The sequence below is a fragment of the Equus przewalskii genome, chromosome 7 (genome assembly GCF_037783145.1).
Source record: "Equus przewalskii isolate Varuska chromosome 7, EquPr2, whole genome shotgun sequence".
Lineage (NCBI taxonomy): Eukaryota > Metazoa > Chordata > Mammalia > Perissodactyla > Equidae > Equus > Equus przewalskii.
Genome location: NC_091837.1, coordinates 79,266,096 through 79,289,038, shown reverse-complemented (window position 1 = coordinate 79,289,038; position 22,943 = coordinate 79,266,096). Strand labels below are relative to the sequence as shown.

Here is a 22,943-nt window from a genome sequence, read left to right as displayed (position 1 = left end):
CCTATCTGCAGACCTGAGTCTCTAACAGAAAAAATGTGCAGAGTCAAGTGCTACCACAGCCACCGTTTGGCTGATCTAGCTCAGTGATTCATAAAATAAGAAGAGAATCTTTTAATTATGTGAAATAAAGATGTAGTAGGAAATTGGGTATTTTTCTCTTTAAAATCCATGTCAAAATTGTATTCCATAAAAATAATTGCTCCCATATAATACCCAAAACGAAGATTCATAGTTTGGGAGAAAGAAACTTCTTGCATTTTTTTCTTTCTTCTATCATTAAAAAATAGTGAGTCTTATACCTTTCTTACAAGATGTGTCTTATAAAAGGCCCGAGAAAATACTTTCACGATGTTTTCAAATCATCTTCTTCGAGGCCCTCAGAGATTGACAGCTTAGTAAGAGGAAAAAATACAGTGTTCTTTATTTGAAATTAAATAGAACACCTTAGAATCTCTGAAATTGTCAGGAGGCTTTGTGAAAAGACATTTTTATGCAGACAACTGCAAGTCCATCTGTTGTTTTAATTTGTTTCTCTAATAATTCCCAGGAGTTTCACTTGGTTTGAATATTGGAATAAACAGAAATGAATCAGGTTGTTTTCTTTTAATTTTAATCCAAGAATTCAATGTGGTATATTAACCATCACCTACATCCCTTCAAGGTTGTTTGATTTCATTAACCTTCACAATATTCCAATTAAATACAAGCATATTCATATTATCATTCATACTTGATTTCTTTAGATAATCAAACTCTGCAATTTTCAGTGATTTTGTGAACGCCATTGCAATTTGTAGAATGTTTTCTCTTTTAAAACAATGTCACATACTTAAATAATACAGTGGTAGAAAATATTTCTTCCTTATCATAAGAATGGAAGCATCTATTTTTTATTATATGTTTTATAATTCAGTAGAAAATCTTCAATATATCTTAATAATTTTAAAAGACTCTTTTGCTATTCATCAACACCTCTTGTGATTTGGAACATGTGACATATACCCAAAGTTCCTATATACAGATTACGAAATGCTGTTTTTATATTATGGATATTATTAGTAAGCTACATACATTGTTTATTTTTCTGTAAGCATATTTTTTTCCTGTTGAAATTTCTGCAGCACTTCTTCAACAATGGTTATGAATTTAAAACATTAAACACCTTTTCTTTTCTGAGGTATGATCAAACACCTGTAATCAAGTTTTTTGGAGCACAAGTCAGCCTGTGGTCTGCTGCTATAATTCTGGAGAACACTAACTATAAGCCACAACAGTTTCACCTTTGATTAGATCTTCACAGCACTGTTCGACTAGAATAATTATTCTCCTGCTACTTCCAGGTGCGAAGATCTAATCCAAATGCCAAATGTTGAGAGGGAAACCAAGTGAAAGTGAAATGGAATAGATGGTCCTCATTTCTTTTAAGACTTCCTTCTCCTTCACTTATTTCTTCCACCACTCTCCCACCCCAACCCCTCCTCAGGCTAGTGCCAAATTGGCCCGCGGAAGAAGACCCACCATCAAGGGCAGCTGATCAGACTGTGCAGTCAAGGAGAAGTAAGAGTCAAAAGTCATGAGCCTGAGGTTTCAAGTCTGAGTTATTAGAGAAGAAAACCCAAGTTTTGAACTCATTGTTTGCATTTTTTCATTGCACTACCTTCATTCAAACACTGAAACTTAAAACATGAAGAGGAGGAACAAAGTTAAATTATGGAACAGATATATAAAAAATTGCAAGTTGTAAGCACTAAAGGGGATAAAAAGAATCTGAGACCAGGGAAACTATTTGACTAGAGGGGTCAGGTTCTAGTCTTGCAGGGTATTGATGAAAAATGACTTTGTGTGTACAGGTCTATTTATTTTATTTAGTTAAATTAGGGCCTTTACTTTCAATAAATTACTGTATTGACCGTATAGAGATATGATGTGATATTTTAGAATACACTGATATGGTCTAAGCTGCGGGAGACACTATTACTGACACTACACTTGGCGGGTAGGAAAGAGAGGAGGGTTCTGAACAGCCTTGTACTAGAAGCATTCGGCAGAGGCAGAGTGATGATAACTCCTAATGTGCCGATATTGGAACAGAGGAATTTCAATTAGAAAAGAATTAAGTTAACCATGTATTGACTGAGGGAAATATTCAGCATTAATTGGGTGGCATTCTGAATGAGACTGCTATGTAATACAGCTGCTTGTCAAAGGAGGACTCCGGCTTAGATTTGTCCTTGCTTTGTCTGAAATTGCCATGATCTCGTCACAGCAGAGTTAAATGAAAACCAAATAAAGCAAATAGAGCCAAGTTAAAGTACGTGTGTATAAACATATAAATAAGTCAGCTTCGTTTAATTTTCCTTGCAGCTCCTTTTAACATAGTCATAGCAGAAAATATGATAAATGGATATTTGGGGAGTTTACATAAATTTTATGCATATTTTTAAAACCCTGACCAAGTGTGAAGGAAAAGAAAATAATGACAGTGGGTATAATATTCATTCTGTAATTCAAACATTTCAAGAGGGTGATAAGCTGAAAGTCGGGTGAATGGTCAATGTTGGCTGATGAATTTTTTTATAACTTAAGCTCATATATTTAAGAAACTATCGTATTTAGGCATGATAATACAATTTTAACAGCTTTTTTGAGGTATAATTTAGATACCATAAAATTTACCTGTTAAATGTGCTAAATTTAGAGTTGGGCAAAAATCACCACAATAAATTTTAGAACATTTCCATCATCCAAAAGAAGATAGTAGGTTTATTATAATAAAAATTGATTGATTAGGCGTTTTATTTTTATTTATTCAATAAGTAGAATTTGCTCATCTATAAATATACATTAAACAAATGATTGATAAAATATTCTACTTGCAATTTCTGATAAATATATATTTCTGGTTAGCACAGACCTCTGAGGTACCCAGTCTGCTATAACACAACCTCCGATGATCTATGCTTACTAGCACCCAATAGCAGTGCTAACAAAGGGATTCAGTAAAAGGTTCAACTAGGTTTATAAAAGTTTAGAGACAAATTTTTCTCTAACTTGAAAATACAATGGAATCTAGCCTGAGATCATCATGTAGTATAGAAAAAAGGATATAAGACATATACAAAAAGGTAACTCACAGTACCAATTGATAAATATGGCAGATATTTACCATTTGTTGTTCTTCTTATTAATAATTAATAATAGGGCATGATGGCATGATGCAGCATCTCACATAAAGGAGCGTTCATGTTGAGCCATATGAGAAAGAGAAAACTTACTGGAAGAAGATACTTTCTATGAGTTGGGCAATTGGAGGCTGGGAAGAGCTAATTAAATGAAGTAGAGGGACTAAAAGACCATTATAAGTAGAGTCCAATAACACAAGCCAAACTATAACCATGGGAAGCTCAATATTCCCAGAAGAAAGACTAGTTTAATTGTCGGGAGGTAGAGCGTAAGGAGGAGTCGGACATAAAACTGGAAAGGTAGTTGACTTCCTGGTAACAATTGACCTTAACGCTCCAGTAGCAAGTCCGGACTTCAGCCTGTTGGAGATGGGAAGTTTCAGCACGTTTTTTACCAGAAGCCTATGATTGAAGGGTTATTTAAACATTAAACTGGTGATACATTCTTGGATTGCTCAGAGATGGAAAATTAGTAAAAATAAAATTCCACTTACAAGAATGTTGTGGAAGTCTGAGGGATACTGGCTTAATTAAGATGACTGCTATGAAGTAGAAAGGAAAGGATACAAGAGACATAAGAAATGAGAAGCAATAAGCCTTGGTGACTGAATAGATCTGGATAAAAAAAAAAGTACAATATGATAAAGCAGAGGTCAAAAAAACTCCAGGTGTGGGCACCAAACGTGCCAGGTTCGCCGTTGTCATTGTGTGCACTCTCCTTTTGAGGAGTTACCTCTTTCTTCCTTTTATCTTACGTGCATACTTTCCCAGAAGGCACTGGAGTTGACATAGCCAGCTCTAAGGTTTTGAGTTTGGGTGATTAGAAAAGGCATCTAGTAATTTTGCAGTAGCTGAAGGGAGGGCGTAAGACAAGACACATATTGTGCCTTTGAATGCTGGAAAAAAAATCTTTAAAAACCTATTTACTTCTTATCCTATATGCTCTCGGGTCAATTCTGTTCTTTAATTTTCTAGGTCAACAGAAATAGGTGAGTCTGTTTCATTTTGATTTCAAGTCAGTTTCACTTTTGTATTTCCATACACGAGCATGGAAAAGAGCAGCTTCTTGACTTTTGGTCAAATAATCCATACAACATATCCTATTTTGTACCATTGCATACAGCACCTCTCATCCACAGCTCTCAGGGCTCTTTGCGAGTGACTCACTGCTCAAGCAGATGGCTCAGGCTAGGCCCCGGAATGGCACTACCAGACTGTTAAAAATCACCATTTCAAATGATCCAGAGGATAATCCAGAACATTTTGTTTATGTTGGATCCTGGGAACTTCCTGGTAGTGTGAGTTCTTTAAAAACCAAACTTCAAATTTGCAAATTAGCACTTCAGTTTTTTCACGGTTGGCTCGCACTCTAATTCTGGGGGCCAGCTCTTCTTACTTGCAGCTTAATGTAACTTAAAAAAAAAAGATAAGCTTTTAGGGCTTTGAGAAAAATTTGAGACAACCTAAATGTGTCCGTTGATGTTCGCATGAGTAATTTGAGATGCAGAGGAAAATTCAATGACTTACCCAAGGTAAACACAATTAGAAACCAGATCCAGGGCTAAAATCCGGGTCCCTGGACTCTCACCTCTGTGTTCTTTGTACAATGCCAATTGACTAGGCAAATTGCTATGGATAATCATAATTTCTTTTTTGTATTTTAGGGTTTCTGATGTAGAATGATACTGTCCTCCAAAACCCCCAGTCCGACCACATTGCATTTCCTACTCCACAGAAAGTTAAATAACCCAAGTCAGTGAAAAAGAAACCTGTCAAAGAACCTGTCACGCTTACAAACTGGACCACTTCTCAGGCCAGAGGAACATTTCAGCATGTGCTGCTCTGGCACATTCGACTCTGGTCACTGTGGGAAACCCAGCGAGTCCGTTGATACATTTTTGCTCTGTGATTCACCTTTATGTGCTCTTTTCACAGCTACAGTGGTGAACCCTTGAGGGCTGTGATTAAGGTATGGGCAGAGGAGGGGCTGACCCGGTGGCATAGTGGTTAAGTTTTCATGCTCCACTTTGGCAGCCCGGAGTTCGCAGGTTTGGATCCCAGGTGCAGACTTATGCACCGCTTGTTAAGCCATTCTGTGGCAGGCATCCCACATATAAAATAGAGGAAAATGAGCACAGATGCTAGCTCAGGGACAATTTTCCTCAGCAAAAAGAGGAGGATTGGCAGTGGATGTTAGCTCAGGGCTAACCTTCCTCACCAAAAAAAAAAAAAAAAAGGTATAGGCAGGGGAAAGAGAGATGCTTAATAAGTTCTGAATCTAGTGTAGAATCTAGGCTAGAGGAGCAAATAGAGTCCAAGTCAGCTCAGTAGGGCTGGGGGCTCATGTTATTGTAATAATCAACGTTTATTGAGCTGCTACCATTAAGCATCATGTATTGATGTAGATACTCTTCATATAGAACTTCATTTAATCCTCACAGCAACCCTAAGTGGCTCTCTTAGTTTAGGTTCCCCTAGAAGATGACACCGAGACAAGGATTCAGTGTAAGCAGTTTTTTAGGGGGGTGATTCCAGGGAACACCGGTAGAGGAGTAGGGAAGTAAGAGAGAATGGAAAGATGCCAACGAAAGGTGCCTGATGCAGCAAATTATGCTATGGACAACTGGAGCTTAATATCTGTCACTTCTGGTCTGCTGTACACATGGCCAGAGCAGCTTTGGTTGCCAGAGAAAGCCCTTAGGCTTATTTGTTCATAAATCTGGAGGCTGGAAGTCCAAGATCAAGGTGTAGGTAGGGCTGGTTTCTCTTGAGGCCTCTCTCCTTGGCTTGTGGTGCCTTCTCACTGTGCCCTCACATGGCCTTTCCTCTGTGTGCACCCATCCCTGGTGCCTCTTCCTCTTCTTATGAGGACCCTGATCAGATAGGATTAGGATCCAGCTATATGACCTCATTTAACCTTAACTGCCTCTTTAAAGGCCCTGTCTCCACAGTCACATTGGGGGTTATGACTTCAATCTTTGAATTTATGAAGACAGTTCAGTCTATAACAATTACACTCAATCCCTGATTATTCAGATAAACTTATGTAAAAATATGCATTTGTCTTTACCGATACTATTCATTCAGATAAGCTATAAGCTTGCCCTCTGAATTTGTCACACTCGGTGACAATGTACATATACATTTCTAGTCATACTTACCCTGTTGTTGCACAGCTGAAATCAGCACTTTGCAAGGTAGAGATCTGAGCCTCTAGGATCTAGAGGATTGAATGGAACTGAATGGAATGCTGAAGTAATAATTGAATGGAATGCTGAAATATGTCAGGAAGGAGAATGCTATAAAATATTCTTAGACATACATGGCTGTTCACCATTGGAAACCAAGTTCAAATATGAAAATGAGTTAAGATCTTGCGGACTAGAAAAGAATAGAAGGAAATTTGGGGGGAACTCCTAAATTCTATACCCCATTCCTGCTGATCTTTTAAATTCCCATTGGCTTCATAGAAAATTACAAAGCTAAGCAATTACACTAAATTGTAAGCAATATTTCTTGTGATAATAATTAATATGATTATTCAGGTAACTGCTGTCAAATTTTAAAACTATGGAGATTAACAAGGAACAACGGGCACAAAATAAGAATTATGAAAATATGTCCAAGCTGACAAGAGTCGACTTCAATTTGCTTCACGAAGCTGCCTGCCCATGAAAGATACATTATGGTAGGCTGATATTTGTTAATAGGTTTTTCTTGTGCAAGCCTATTGAAGTATTTCAACATTTTTTTTTTACATCAAATGAAAAAGCACACACATCTAGAAATATTAAGGACCTGAGTCATGATGAACTGGTGTTTTTGTCTCTAAGACAGAGTTTTACTTTGTTCCTAAGCAAATTATCTTAGAATGAAGCTTTATTATAAAAGCAGATCGAGCCTATTATTAAATTATGCTTATAAATATTTACCAATCATAATAAGACTAATTTTTAGTTCATGTAAGCTAGGTATGTGAATGGATTTTCATACAGAACATAATTCTTCTCTCCTGCCATTATCAGTTGTCCCAAATTACACATCAGCCTATGTAAACCTAAATAGATTTGCTTTGGCTTAGATTTGAAGAATGCAAGGCTTAAAATAAAAATAGCATTTTGAAACTAAAAATAACTTTGAGGTTATATTGCCTATGCTGCCTCAGATGAGGCACTCTGCCGTGTTGCCTCCACTTTATGGTTATGGAAAACCATCAGTGTGGTAAAACAGAACTAACACTGGACAATCAGGCACTCTGAGATCTAGCCCTGGCCTTTCTACTTATTGGCTGAGTGAATAGAGTGAGCTCTTCCATCAGGCAGGCATGAGTTCAAATCCAAGCTCTCCATTTCATCATTCTGGGGCCTTGGGTAAGTTAAACGTTCATTAGGATAATGAAAGCTACAGCAGGTCTCAGCCTATATTTTACAGACTGTCTTGTAGAGAAGAGTGTTATGTTCATTTCCTCTGTAAAAGAACATAATTTCAGATACAAATGGTAAAAATTTTTATCTAAAAAACAACTCACAGGGGCCAGCCCTGTGGCCAAGTGGTTAAAGTTCCGCACAGTCTGCTTTGGTGGCCCTGGGTTCACGGGTTCGGACCCTGGGTGTGGACCTACTCCACTCATCAGCCATGCTGTGCAGGCATCCCACATACAAAGTAGAGGAAGATTGGCACAGATGTTAGCTCAGGGCTAATCTTCCTTAAGCAAAAAAAAGAGGAATATTGGCAACAGATGTTAGCTCACGGAGAATCTCCCTCATAAAACAAAACCAAAAACAGAACAAAACAAAAAACTCATAACGGGTAAAATAATTTTGCACTGGGGCTATCCAAACCTAGCAGGCCAACCCATTGATTTTTAATATTGCCAATTAGGGTCTTTCAAAGTAAGATAAAGTAATTGAGACAATAGACCTCCTCTCCTGTGGTACGTAGTTTTCCCAGTCAATTGTCTAGGCTATAGTATCCAGCTATTCAATCAAATTGTAATCTGTTTGTGGCTGTGAAGGCATTTTGCACGTGTGGTCAAGGTCTACAATCAGGTGACTTTAAGGAAAGGAGATTATACTTGAAAATCTCAGTTGGCCTCATCCAATCAATTGAAGGTATTAAGAGCAAAACTGAGGTTATTCTGAGGCAGAAGTTCCGCCTGTGGACTGCAGTTCTGGCTCCTGCCTGAGTCTTGCCAGCCTTCTGGCCTACTCTACAAATTTCAGACTTTCCAACCCCCATAATCATGTAAGTCAATTCCCTGAAACAAATCTCTTCATACCCTATCAGTCTATTGGCTCTGTTTCCCTGTTAGAACCCTAAGTGATGCCTCTCCATGAACTGAGTCATAGAAGTAGGTAAATTAATGAGAAGTAAATCTTAAATTCTGATGTAACAACATCGGAGCAGAGGATCTTGTGGGAAACTGACCATGCTCTCAACAAGAACAGATAGGGAGGGGAAGGGGAGTCTGAGATTACTGAAAAAGAGCCAAGTGCCAGTAAGAGAGGCTGCTGGGGAGAGTAATTTGTGTGTGTGATCATGTAGTGGATTAGATAGCATGCCCCCCAAGTTCATGCCCACTCAGAACGTCAGAATGTGACCTTATTTGGAAATAGGGTATTTATAGATGTAGTTAATTAAGAATCTCAAGATGAAATCACCCTGGATTTAGAGGGCCCTAAATCAAAAGACTGGCATCCTTATAAGAGAAAGGACACAGAGACACAGCCACACAGGGAAGAAGGCCATATGAAGACAGAGGCAGAGATCAGAGAGATGCTACCACAAGCCAAGGAATGCCTGGAGCCACCAGAAGGTGGAAGAGAAAAGGAGGAATTCTTCCCTAGAGCTTTTGGAGGGAGCATGCCCAGAGGACCCTTGATTTCAGACTTGTCTCATCTAGAACTGCGAGAGAATAAATTTCTGCTTTTTTAAGGCACCCAGTTTTGGTACATTGCTACAGCAGCCTTACAGTTCACATGATGGTTTCAAACTGAACCAGGTCCCTCCCAGTTTCCATTCAGAGGACAACTGAAGTAATAAAATGGAGGCCCAACAAAGTCAAATTCTGATCTAAGAAAGTGAACATGAATCACCATTGCCAAGCACATCCATTCCAGGAAATGTTCTGACTGTGAGCATCTGCTGCTGAGGAGCAGGGATGGATGACCTGAGAGACAGAGAGATGATGGATGGTCTTCCACTCTCTCGCTCTCTCTCTTTCTGTTTATATTTAAGACAAAATGTAAACAAAAATATAAATATATGAATATTTATTTACATTTTTGTTTATTACTCCTATAAATAGATCTGTTCTTGTCTCTTAGTAAGAATTGCTTAATTCTAGTGAAACACATAGTTAAATGTCACATGTCCGGTTCCCCTAAAAGCAGACACTGAGATGGAGATCAGCCTGCAGGAAGCTTGCAGGGAGGGCTTTTGGATTCACACCCATGGGGGAAGGAAAATAAAGGGAGCAGGGTTGGCAGACAGAGAAATGGACTGTCATGTGGTCACCATATGGCCTCAGCCAATTCCATCATCCCATAAGTAGCTCAGAGGCTGAGATGGGCCTTGAAAATTGGCCTATACTTCTTTGGCTATGCGCTGGCCCTGGGAAGGGGACATGGCCTTGGAAGCTCTGTTCAGTTTTGGCAATTCTCAGAGGGCAGCAGCTAGGAGAGTAAGACCTTTGGTCTTCAAGGGGGATCTCAGTGGGCAGCACAACATCCATGACAGCAGTTTGCTAAGAATGGGAAAGCCTATCTCTAGCTTAACTGTCTGAATTAAACTGGATGGAAACCATCCTGTAACATTTAACCCAAGTCATGGTAGATTTCTCACCTACAAAATAGGAATAATAATTATAGGTTAGACACTTAACATATTGCCTGGTATTTAATAGTTAACATTTATTGAAATTATTTGTATCAGTGGAAAAACTTTTCCAAGCATATGCTAAGGGAACCTCACTTGAAGTACCCTGAGATACAATGGAGGATCAAAGGAAAAAGATTGAAAGCATTTAGGAGTTGAGTACAACTTCCAGTTCTGTGTTCTACTTGTAGTTCCTTCATGTATCAGTTTCATAATTGTTCTCAGGATCTTCAGTTGTAAAATGGGGCCTTGAAATACATGATTCCTAGAATACATTTAAATTCTGATATTCCAGGCCTTGAGAATTCACAAACTCCATTGAGCTGCTAAATTCTGGGCTGATCTCTATCTTGTAGTTACCTCGGAGTGAATGTCAGTTGGACAATGGAAACTATTTTTGGTCCAGTAGGAGAAATCTCTAGGTTATAGGTTAAGAACAGTCAAATCGACTCATTTTAATCGCAATTCTACAATTTAGTAGTTATGTGATATTTGGCAAGTTATTTAATCTCTCTCTGCCTCAATTTCCTTGCATGTGGGATGGGGATAATATGAGCACTGACCTCATAGAGTTGTTATAAGGTGTAAATGAGTTAATACGTGTGCAATATTTGGAACAGTGCCTGGCATGTTGTAAGCACTCCCCAAACGTTAGATATTGCTATTGGTGTCTACTTTTCGTTAAGACAAGGTAATACCCAAAGATCAATACCGTCCACTCATCACAGCCGGGAGAGGGAGAGGGAACAATTTGTCTCCTTCTGAATGTTAATCTGACAATAAGCACATTCATAAAACTGGTATTTTTTTAACAATCATTTTAGCAGAACATCGTCCCTTGGGACTATAAATTAAGAAGGAAAAGGACAAGGTCATCTTAAAGTAGAAAAACAATTTACGAGAAATTGCTTGCAGTTGCTAAGGAGCAAGAGACCAATACCTTTTTAGCGATTAATGCAAATTCCCCACACAATGGATGTTCACTATAATGGCCTCCTTCCACCTCAATATGATATTCATTAAAACGTTTTAATAGGTTATGAGAAATTTTTAAGAAGGCTTTATATAGAAAGTTAAATTTAGAGTGGATTTTGTGAGGATTCTATTTAAGTCATTGTTGCATTTCGTGTCATCCTCTTCATTAGCAAGGTCATTTACCTGAAAATGGGATCCTCCACTTAAGGGCTTGTTTGTCCCTATTGCTGGTCTCCTGCTCCAAATCTCCTTCCTCCTTGTGCAAGTTCACAATGTGTCATAAAGAGGATGACACTATCTCAACTGGGTGTTCTCATACTCAAGGAAGGAAGGCACAAACAACCATGTGAGATGAGAAAGCAAATGAAGAGTGTGGACTTTACCCTTTTGTGTTTCAAGAAAATTTTGGGTATGCCACTATTTTTTTCTACATAGTTTAGAATTCCAAAGGCATAACAGGACTATAAATCTCACAGAACTGAATCCTGCTTTGATTATTCTGTTACTCTCTGAGGCATGAAATTCAGTTGACATAGTAGTGAACTTAAAATCAAGACTTAAAGCATTGAGAGAATTGAGTATTTGGATTTTCGTTATTTTTTAATTTGAAAGTGGTGCTGTGTGGCTTGATCTCCTGCATCCTCCAGCCTCTCCTTTGCTAATTCACCAACTCTGAAGTACCGCCTCCCTCCCTTCCATCACGCACATGCACACGCAAACGCACACACATGCAAAGGAAGCATGCCAACTTGGTGTTGCTGTTAACTAGGATGGTGACTTTAGCAAGCCTCCTTACCTTTTTGAAATTTCGGCTACAAGAATATATTGGCAGAGGCGGAGAGGTAAGTATTCATCCACACAAGCTCTCAAAGCTTTTGCTTTAATGTTCTAGGATCCTTATTTAACTTTTTGTTTGAACAAAGAATGAGACACTACAGCTTCCTCGTCATTTCTTATTCTTTTTATCTTATTCTGCACACACTATGCATGTCCCTGGACTAGGCGCTCTATAGACAATTGAATCGATGAAGGTAATTCCCTGCTTATAATTAAAAATACACATTTTGATACAGAAGCCTGCACGGTAGAATAGCAGTAGTGACTAAGCAGAGCTGAGAATTACAGGGAGATTTGATCAGATGGAAGAGCCAGAGCCCAAGTTATTTTTCAAATCATAGAGCCCTATCATGTACCTTGTTAATAAATAGTATTGACTCTCCTATGGATATTTATTATCTCCTGTATGTGTCTGCTATCATTTAATAATGCTGGGCCTTCACTAATAGGAGTACTGCATTTCCTGAATGATTTTAATTTTCAGTACATAAGGTCCTTGAAGACCTATTCCTCATTTCACCTATTCCATATTTTTAACTGCTGACTTTTCTATATGTATGAAAAAATGATGAAAATTATGTATTCTAGCACAGCTCATCATTTTGTTTCTTCATTATGTATCAATTTCATAAAATCTTGAATGCTTTAATTGCAATAATCTCCTAACCATATTTATATATATAAAATTTTAGCTTGCTGTTAAAAAAAGATGGTTTGGACTTTAGAGAAATCTAAGATTTGTATTGCTACTAATAGTTTAGGGTTCAAATTTTAATATAATTTGTAAGAAAGTAAGTTTTGCTTTGCTTTGTAAAATGAATACACACACCAATAGAGTTTAATAATTTTCACAGAAAGGAATTTTGGGTAAAATGTTACTTAAAAAAATCATTTTGTTTAATAATTAGGATTTCATTAATATTTTCTGTCATATTCATCTTCTGATTAGTTCAAGTGTTTCTATTTTATTTATTCAAAACAGGAGGAAAAGTGAGATCTTTCTTGGAAGAAAAAGAGGGAAAGAGTTACCTGTTGAGTAGTTTCACGTTAGAGGAATGAGGTTTTTAAATAATTAATATCCGTAAGAAAAGAAATTCTGACAATGTCTATGTCATTGTCACGGGATAGTCATATAACTCATCAATTATAAACACTGTTCTTCAAGCTCCTACCCCTTCCATCCTTCCCCTCCCCTCCTCCTCCTCCTCTCTCTTCCCTTCTCCCCACCCCCCCCCCCACCCCGTTCCATCTACACTCTTTCCCCAGGAAACCTCGTGATTGGGTCAATCAATACATCCCTTAGGCGTCACATCTACGCAGCCTGCTCTTTACTTACCATGGCCTTGCACTTCCAGAATTGACTAGCTCCCCCAGGATGATCAACAATTACAAAATTGATGAGAACAGGTATTAGTAATAATTATTTAATTTCTCTGACCTAAGACCACCCCAATACCAACAGCCACTAAGGCTCAAAACTGTACTTTTATCATTGCCATCTTGTTACCCACTCACCGAATCCTATAGATCTTAACTCATTCATTCATGTATGAAAGCATTTTCCCTTTCATGAGTGTGTATTCCTTTATTTAATCAGCCTGTATTAACGAAACTTCAATGTATAGGACACAGCTTACCTTGGTGCTTTAGAAAGTGAAACAGGTTAAATACAATATGGTCTTGTAGACTTTTTTCCCCTAAAATGTGTATTATATTTGCTCTTATTTTATCAGGTTTATTATCACTATTTATTATCACTATATCATTATTATTACTATCTCAGATTGCCTAGTTATCTAATTGCCTAAGAGTTTTACTGCCTTCAGTTTCTCCTCATCATTGCCAGAGTTAAATTCCCAAAGAATACCCCAGATCATGTCACTCCTTTGCTAAGCATAAAGAAAAAAAAAAAAAAAGGCAAAAACAAACACAATAAAATAACAGCAATAAAAATCCCTTAAGTAATCTTACTCCCTAAATTGGTGAGTTGGGTTTTTCAGTGGCATTGGTAGCTCCAGGCCAAAGGAATCAACCTGTAAGTTACCTTTACCATGAGATACTTTAAACTCATCAAGCTTCCTAAAAACTAGGTTTTTAAAATTTTAGCTTTCTTATTTTTCCCCAAATTAATGAGATTTATATACATTTTTAAAAAATTGAAAGTTGTCTTCCCTTATTAATGAGAAACATGTTGGTTTACTATCATGCTGAGAATGGAGAGAATTCAGAAGCTATATAGTCCAAAAATGGCATTGCAATTGCAAAAAGCTAGTGTAATTCTTTCCTGGAAGCAGAATGAGATCATTCTTCACACCAAAGGAGGAGACCTTCTTCTTTCCCACTTGCCCTTTCCAAAGGGCTCATGGTGGTTTGTTCGGAAAACTGCTCCTGGGTATAGCAAAACAAAACAAAATTTGCAATACATGTGTCCATACAATACATAGTGGATTTGAGCCATATTTTCATTTCCAATGATCCGTAGTGATGATTGCCTCTGCCTGAAGAGTCCTTTCACTTTGGGGACTTCCGTATCTGAATTGACCCCTCGCCTTGTTTTTCCTTTGGCCTATAACACATCCTATGGTGACTACCATTTAATGGCTGTTTCACACAAATAAAATTTGCACCTTCATTTTTATCTATTTAAGTTGAGGATGCATAAAAAAAGGAAATGATAATACTTAAAACAATGATCAGATATAAGCTAACCCAAGATGCAGCCTCACGTTCCCTGAAAGGCTGGGACGTTATACAAAAGATTGCTTCTCTGTGGAGACCCTGCTGCATAGCGTAGAAATTGCCTCTTGTTGATCAGCACGTTTCCTCTCCTTCCACTTTGGGTTTTATAGCTAGAGGCAGGTGGCTCATTACAGCTTGAAAAGAGCTTCTCCAAATTCAATTTCTAGATTCTCTGCAGGAACAGGCTTTGTAGAGTGTCATGAGTGTAGATGTGTGTGTGTTTGCTTGTTTGTTTGTTTTTCTCTATAGTCAACAGAGAACTCACTTAAATTGATAAGCAGTTAGAGTCAGGGTCATTGCAAATTGTTCTGTAAGTGACAATTCCATATCCAGAACCAATTGGTGGTGTTTAATTCCTGCTAGTGGACCATGGGTTTTCACTTCTTATTCACAGCTCAGAGTGCCACGGAACCTTGTTGTGCAGAGTCAGAAGTAGGGTGAGGTTTTCTGTTCTTTAGAAATCCTTTGAAGGAGAATTTATTAGAGTATGGCAATAAAATTTCATTACACATGGCAACAAAATAAGTATATATACATAAATATATATATACAAAAAATAAGATGAAAAAAGACTTTAAAAATAAAATGACTGAGATGAAAACAAACTGTAAATCAAAGGAAGTAGGAGTATTTCTCTCATTTTATGAACAATGAAAAAATATTTACAGTGAGATAGAAAGGTTAAATGTCTTTTCAAAACTGTAAAGCAAGTAACTGATGTTTCTGGGAAAAAAAAATCTAGGATTCTCCTAGCCTCATTTTCTATCCTCGAATCCTGAAACTGTATTTTCAATTTTATACTCTGTCTCACAATGCTTTCCTACTAGGCACTACTTTTGTCAGCAAAAAAAGGTAGTTGTAGTCCCTAGTCCTATGATGTCCCATCTTTCACTATCAATTGCCAACCCCCTAAGTAGGGATATCATGCAAATTTTTATCAGGTGAAGTCATCTTATTTAATCTTCCAAGACTATTCTTATTTCCTTATAATTGTCAATTGATCCTATAATTACCAGGAATTTAAATCTTTAATTTAATTTTTAATGAAAAATTATCAAAATATATACATACTTTTAAAAAGTGAGCTAATTCTACAGGATCTATAATGAAAATAATTGATTCATTCTGCTGCCCCAAGACCTCAGACCCAAGACCTCAAAGAAAACCACTTTTAATGGTTTACAGGTTTAGTTCTTCTTTTGGCTACCTTTACAATTCCAAATAAGGTGCTTATGGTGTCATTTCTGGATCTATCTTCTCTTACAAATGCCTTATAATAGATCAATAGATATAGATTTATCATCACTTCATAAACACACACATACTGTGTCGGTATTTCTGGTTCTTCTGTCAAGCTACTTTGATAACTTTAACTAGTGGACTTAAGCCAGTATTTCTGGTATTATCAAGTTGTTATGGGTTGACTTGTGTCCCTCAACCGCCAAATGCATATGTTGAAGTCTTAACCTCAGAATGTGGTGTTATTTGGAGATAAGGTCTTTACAGAAATAATCCAGTTAAAGTGAGGTCATTAGGGTGGGCCCTAAGCCAAAATGACTGGCATCCCTTTAAAGAGGGGAAATTTGGACACAGAGCCGGGCATAGATGAAAGACAACGTGAAGAGACACAGAGAGAAGTTGGCCCTCTACAAGCCAGGGAAAGACACCTAGAACAGATCCTTACCTCACAGCCCTCAGAAGGAACCAACCCTGACAACGCCTCCATCTCAGTCGGCTAGCTTTCAGAACTGCAAGACAAATTTCTGCTGTGGTAATCTTCTCAGTTTCTGATACTTTGATACAGCAGACCTGGGAAACTGACACACAAGTATACAGTCCAGGGTCTCTTGACCACACACCATGAGGTCTTGGCTAACTGCTGGTCTTCCCAGTACAGGAGGGATGGGGCCCCAGTCACACAGCCTTAGGCTGTTAGAGCTCCTAGCCTCCGAAAGCAAAAGCAAATGGTGCTGCTTTTCCGAGGTGAAGCATTGCTCTTTCTTTTTCTTTTGAGTCTATAAAAACTCTCTTTAAAGCAGCTTATTTCATTTAAAAACCTTTAAAAGTTCAGCACAAATCTGAGACTGAAAAAAAAAAATAGACGCTCATTAATTTCGAGAGCATATGCTGTCATGATTTTCCAGTTTCTTTTCTATCCCCACACCTGGCCCCTTCTTTCCACCAAATCACAATTGTAGAATAACATCACATATGGAGGATGATCTATTTCAGTTAGCCAATGAGCCAGTGAAGAGGATGACACCATTACAAAACCCTCCAAGAGACATTTCCTTGAGGAAGAGAGAGCTGCTTAGGGTTCAAAGTAATTATGGAAACAAGAAGCATGATACGGATGGGTGGAGAAGGGGCTGAAGAGTTACTGAAGGTTACAGATGTTGATTATTCTGAAATAATCATGTGGCCTTGAGAAAACTACTTAGCCTATATAAATATCTCTTTGCTTATTTATTACATAAGGATAACAGAAGATTTTCTTAAAGTTTTCTAAGAATAAATATTTGAATTATTTAAATCAACTATAAATTATTTGAAGCACTTCAGAGATGAGTTTGCTCTTCTAAAAAATCAGAATTTTCACTTGGCAATGAAAGTTTTGGAAGAAATGCCATTATTTGGGATTATTTTAAACAGAAGTATACTTTTACCTAAAACATAAAAGCATTATTCTGTCAAATTGCCACTTGCCTGTGCACAATACAAACTTTGAGAAGTATTACTTGGTGAGTTAAACTTCTTGACAGGCAAATTTCTTTAAGAGTAGAATGTTTCTACTTGACTTCTGGCTAGTTGAACACTATATGTTTAAGAAATTCTTTTTCTATGTATTAAAATATCTTACTTTAAGAAAATAAGCATTCTCCAACAGTAAGTTAATGTGTTTCTCATTGTATTTTGTCATTTTGATGTGGTCCAGAGTCTCATGTCTCCTACTGAAATTAGGCAATAAATGTTAACTTCTTCCATTTTCTCCCACCCCTTGACCATTCATTTTATTGAAAAACTAACTCAAATATATTTTTCCACTTAAAGTATTGACTCACTCCATGAAATTATAATGGAAACATGAAAAATATTATAAGGTTGAGGGAAACTTTAAGACCTAATGTAGTTTGTAAAATGTACCGAAGAAGAAAGTAGTATTATAAATAATAATGAGAACAAATCTACTGTTAATTTTAATAGCTTCCCTCTCTGAAGTCTCCCAGAGTGCCACGGAGCTAGTTAGATCAAAATTGATCCTTTATTCTAGTACAGAATTAGAAACTTAGTTTCAACATCCCTGCCTCCTACTTTATCAAGAGAATGCAAATCCTCACACATGAACCTCATCAACTCACTCCTGTCTGGTTCAAATTTTCCCTTAGAGTTGCCGTCTCTACTTCCTTTCAGACTCTCCACCCTGTACATTTCCCAACCTACTCACTACCCTTTCCCAGGAGGGCAGGAAGGGTTACTCCCTCCGTCTGAAGAAGGATCCTCCTCTTCCTGCAGACTGAGGAAGTATATTTCACCTGGAAGCCCCATCGATGTTTCAAACCCTGATCTTGATACTATTGCATCTTTCCTCCTCCAAGATCTTATGACTTTAATGTTCATTTCCAATGTCGCCTCCTCTGTGGGCTGCATCCTCTATATACCTAAATTTCAACCTTAAATGTAAAGAAACAGTAAAGAGAACATACACACACAAACACACACATGGTGCCATTCAAGTTTCTGTCCTCTTCTAGTTCTTTTAGCTCTCACAACTGTGCGGCCCGAAACACCTAACTGTGTATATTGCTGTGACTTTCCCACATACCTTGCCCTCTTTAAGATCTCTAAATTTGGCTGCCAATTTTTCAACTCTACTTCATCTCTTAATAGACAAAGCTTATGTATGTTTTCGAGTTTCTCTGCTCCTTAAAGTCTGGAGGATTTTACAGTGTTTACCATGTTTTATTTCTTAGAACTTTGCCTTCTTGGTCTGTGTGGACTTCCCTAGGCCTAGATTTCTACAATCAGAACTGACTGCTTGGTTACTAAAAATGTGTTATAGAAATGAACTCTTACAATTGCTGTCATAATCCCTTGAACACAGCTATTTTACTCACATTTCTCACTATGCCCTTGTTCTCAAAGAGTTTTTAATCTTTTTGGGACCAAAGAGTTTTCAATTTTTTGACATTAAAAAAAAACCCTTTGAAATGCTGTCTATCTGACCCCGGTGTCTACAAGGTGCTTGGTAAATATTTATTCAATTGAGTTGAATTGAAGGAGTGTAATGTGTAAAATTTAATCTCATTCCAAGCTCTGAAAACCAGACTGTTATCAGACCAATATCAGACAATAAATATCAATTATTTTTAATTAGGCAAGATTTATACTCTAAAAATTATTTTTATGGTGGTAATTTTTTTTACAGACTTTCAGTTAGATGTGAACTTGGGTACTTTTACGTCCATATTTTCCTGTTTCCTTTAGATTTATTTTGTGCCTATGTTCATGATGATTAAAAGACCCTTACAGCCCCTAAAAATAAAAGCTTCACAATAGCATATAGAAGAAACATAAATGTTAAGGTCTAGATAAGTCTTATCACCTTAATCACTTCTCCCAGCCAAAGGTCACTTTATAATTCTTTTGAAATCTATTTCTATGCTTATTTCCACTTACAGGATGATTCTGATGAAGATCACTATAAGAAAAGTAGAAATTTCTTGAACTCATAACCTTATTCTTAATCTCACCATTAAAACCTTAAAATCATATTATCGTGAAAAGCATTCTTGAGACTTTGCATTTTCGGTTTCTGTGTTGAACATTTAGATGCTATGTTTACTCATTTTTAATGGCCTTCAAGCTCCTAGGTTCTGCCCTGCCCCACCTGTGTTCTTACCAGCATTTCCAATTCCTCATCCACATCTGGCACTCTTGACTTCTTCCAGAGGGATTATTCATAAAGTCAGAAGACGCAGGTTGATTGCACTATCCTGAGCTGACTTTTTGATATCTGAAGAGATATCATAAAGCTGAATTCTCCCTGTTCTCCCTTGAATGCCTTACCTCCTTGCCACTCTCCACTAAATTGCTAGCTGCAGATACGGAGCTTCCTGCTAAGCTTGGAAAGTGAATATGGGTCATGAGCATGGCCGGGCCATGTACCGCAATTTGTCCACCAGCCTGACTCATTTTATGCTCTAATTTCAGTAAGAGGGTGCTGATTCTTTGCTAAGTGGTAATTGCACCTGCAGTACTAAAACCCTTCTACATGCCTGGAAAAGCGCACTCACCATCAACTTGCAATCATTTCCTACCGTGCGCCGCAATAGCTTCTATGAGCTTGCTGGCTTTGACCCTCAGAATGAATCCCTGGTTCTTTCTATCAGAGGTAGTTCTGCGCCTGGCAGAAGACATGCTGTTACTGTCAGCAGGAGACCAGGCATAAGATGTACCAAGACTTTAGATCAGTGTCCTGTGTTGCACTCCAGGGTTCTAAGGAGAGGTTTCGTATTCTCTCTGGGACTTTGGGAACTTTTTTCATCCAGGGTTCAATTTAAGTCATAAAAATATCAGTGGTAGAGATTTTTGTTTGAAATCCTAAACCCAGATCTACTAATCTAATCACAAATTTTATGTTAGTGCGAGATACTGGATCTTTTCATCATGAGAGAGAAAATTCAGAGTTCTTGCTTTTTCTTCCTCCTCTGTGTATATTCGTACTGGGAAAAAACAAAACACACAAAAACTGCCCATGCTCTTTGTAATGCAATCAAGAGTGGGCAGCAATTCACAATATGACTCAACCTGACATTGCAAATGCCCAAACATCTATGATGTCTGTTTTAACTTTTAATACACATTCTGGCTTCCTGCTTGTATTGGAACAAATCACAAACCAGGTCAGTGTTAGCTTTCTCTTATTTACTGGTAATACTACATACTTTATGGACCTGTTTACTCACATGAGTAGAGGCAGGGATTTTGACATCCCCAGGACCAAGTCTAGATACTGGCACAACAAATGTTTATTGAATGAATGCAGATGTTTCACCATCTTAACAAAATTCAAACTGGAACGTCTAGTTTGGGATCAGCAATTGGATAAGAAGAGATTGAATGTAGTTAAGCAGAAGGTAAATGGAAATGAGGAGAGAGACAAGCAATGAGTAAATTAAAACAAGAAGAGTTTTGAGATTAAAAAATTTAGTAGAAAATCATAGCTTTCTATTTTAGAAAAAAAGATGAATCAAAACTGTGGGGCACATGAAACAAATGGGAGAAAAGAGAAACTAAGGTTGTTAGCATTAATCGAAAATAAAATAAATTAAGGGAGAGGCCAACAAAAGAAGGATTCGGCATGAAGACTCTCCTTCTCCCCCCTCCCCCTTAGGACTGAGGCTTACAGCAGAGACAACTGGCTCACTGATTCTTCGCCTACTGTTATTTAACAGAATGGAGAATTCACCTCAAAAATGGTGGAGAAAACAAGGAGGATGTTTTTAGGGTCTGCAAGGTACAACATTCAGGCTTTTGACAGAGAGAAAGAGCAGTATCAGGGCCCTGGGAACCTGTTGAGTGGCAAGTGGGTAAAAGATTGCAAAAGGAGACACGGAGAGGAAGGGCACGAAAAGACAGTTTTCATCATTCCCATGATGCCCTGCTTGAAGAATTAAACACGCATGTCCCTGGGAGAATCAAACCTCTTGGTATTTTACATAGTTGAAATGTAGTCCATCATTTCAAGGAACTTGTCCTGAAAAGGTGAGTCATCATCACATAACTCCTGTTCTACTTTTTTTTTAATATTTTTATTTGCAACTATTAAAATAATCTTATGATTTCACTAAATTAGGATGTCAATTACAAAAAAACCAAAAATCCCTCCATTCTACTCTTTAAGAGAGTTGTATACTCTTTGAGAGAGGATTTCCTAACACCACTTTAATCGATTCTAGTAAGAACACTACTTAACTTTTCATTGTTACGTGCCAGAAACATTTTGGACTTTTCTTTCTCAGTACTATAGATTCAAAAAGTCACAGAGGAAATCTGGAAGCATCTGTAGTATGCAAACCACTAACAAAAAGAGCAAGGTTCTTGTATCATATGGGGCACATTTCTCATCCCTCTCTCCATGACCCTGCTAAAGTCATCCCTGAAGGTAATGTCTGGTATATAATATGCTCTCAGTAAAAAATGTTTTAAATGAAAGTAGGAGAGGACATAAAACTTATGCTTGGAAATTCTTTGCCCTACCCTTGGAAGGAGAAAATTTTGTTCAAAACATTGACAGCAACACTGTATATGTACTAAGGTTGATGCTTTTCACCTCTGTGAACCATGGTTGAATAGTAAATCACTGAAGGTGAAAATAAAACTATAAATATTTTGGGGAAAAGCCAAAAGTATCAAAGTAAGCTGAGCTTAGCCAGAGATTGCAGCCAATTTCACTTGGCAGGATTGCTTCCAGCAAAATGTGGAATTAGATGCAAGTCACTTAGAATCAGATAGGCAATTATAGCTACCCAACCACGTCAAGGGAACTATTAACTAATTTGTTAATTAATCAGTTATTTATTGAGCCTCTACTCTATTCGATGTCTTGTCCTAGGCACCATTTAAGATTTACCTTCAATGAGCTTATATCGTTTGAAATATAAACCCTTTCTAAATCTAACAAAGATTCTGTGAATATTTATGAGATTAATTTAATCTTATACACATACACTTCATGCTACATAGAAATATCCTAAGTATTATCTGACCATTAATTAGCTCTTGATTACAACAAAAACAATCATATCTAAATATGAAATGCTTCACATTCTATAGACAAATCTGACTTGTCTGTCTCCTCTATCTACAACACTTTCTGCTTGTTACTCTCATTTTCTTTTAGGCAGGCCTGCTCACCCACTGGGAAAGTTAGAACCCTGTACAAGAAGCTCTTACATTCATTAGTTTATCCATTCACTCAATACATATTTATTGACAACCTAATATGTGCCAGGCACTGTGGTGAACCCTGGGTGAACAAAATCTGCCTGGTAACTAACATCATGAACCTTATAGCTCAATAAGACAGAAAAGAATAAATATATGAGTGTGAGTGTGTGTTTTAAAGCAATTACAAATTGTTCTGTCTGCATGAAGGAAAACAGTGGAGCATCATTAAAAAATAAGAATGAGGAGCAATTTTAAATAAGGTGGTAAAAATGTCCCCACAAATGGAAGAATGAAAAGGAATGAGTCAGGGAGATTAGGGGAGCAAGCGTTTCAGGAGGAAGAAATTATATAGAAGGTGTCAACATGGGGTCAGCAGAAATAAAT

At 37.4% G+C, this 22,943-nt stretch overlaps 1 long non-coding RNA gene across 1 annotated transcript; it reads right to left on the bottom strand.

The window, feature by feature from the left end:
• Window positions 1–2,734: 2,734 nt before the first annotated feature.
• On the bottom strand, window positions 2,735–6,422 carry LOC139084937 (uncharacterized). Its single transcript, XR_011542875.1, has 2 exons — window positions 6,344–6,422; window positions 2,735–4,594 (listed from the first exon to the last, which is right to left on the bottom strand). It is a non-coding gene; the product is annotated as an uncharacterized lncRNA (long non-coding RNA).
• Between the last annotated feature and the right edge of the window lie 16,521 nt (window positions 6,423–22,943).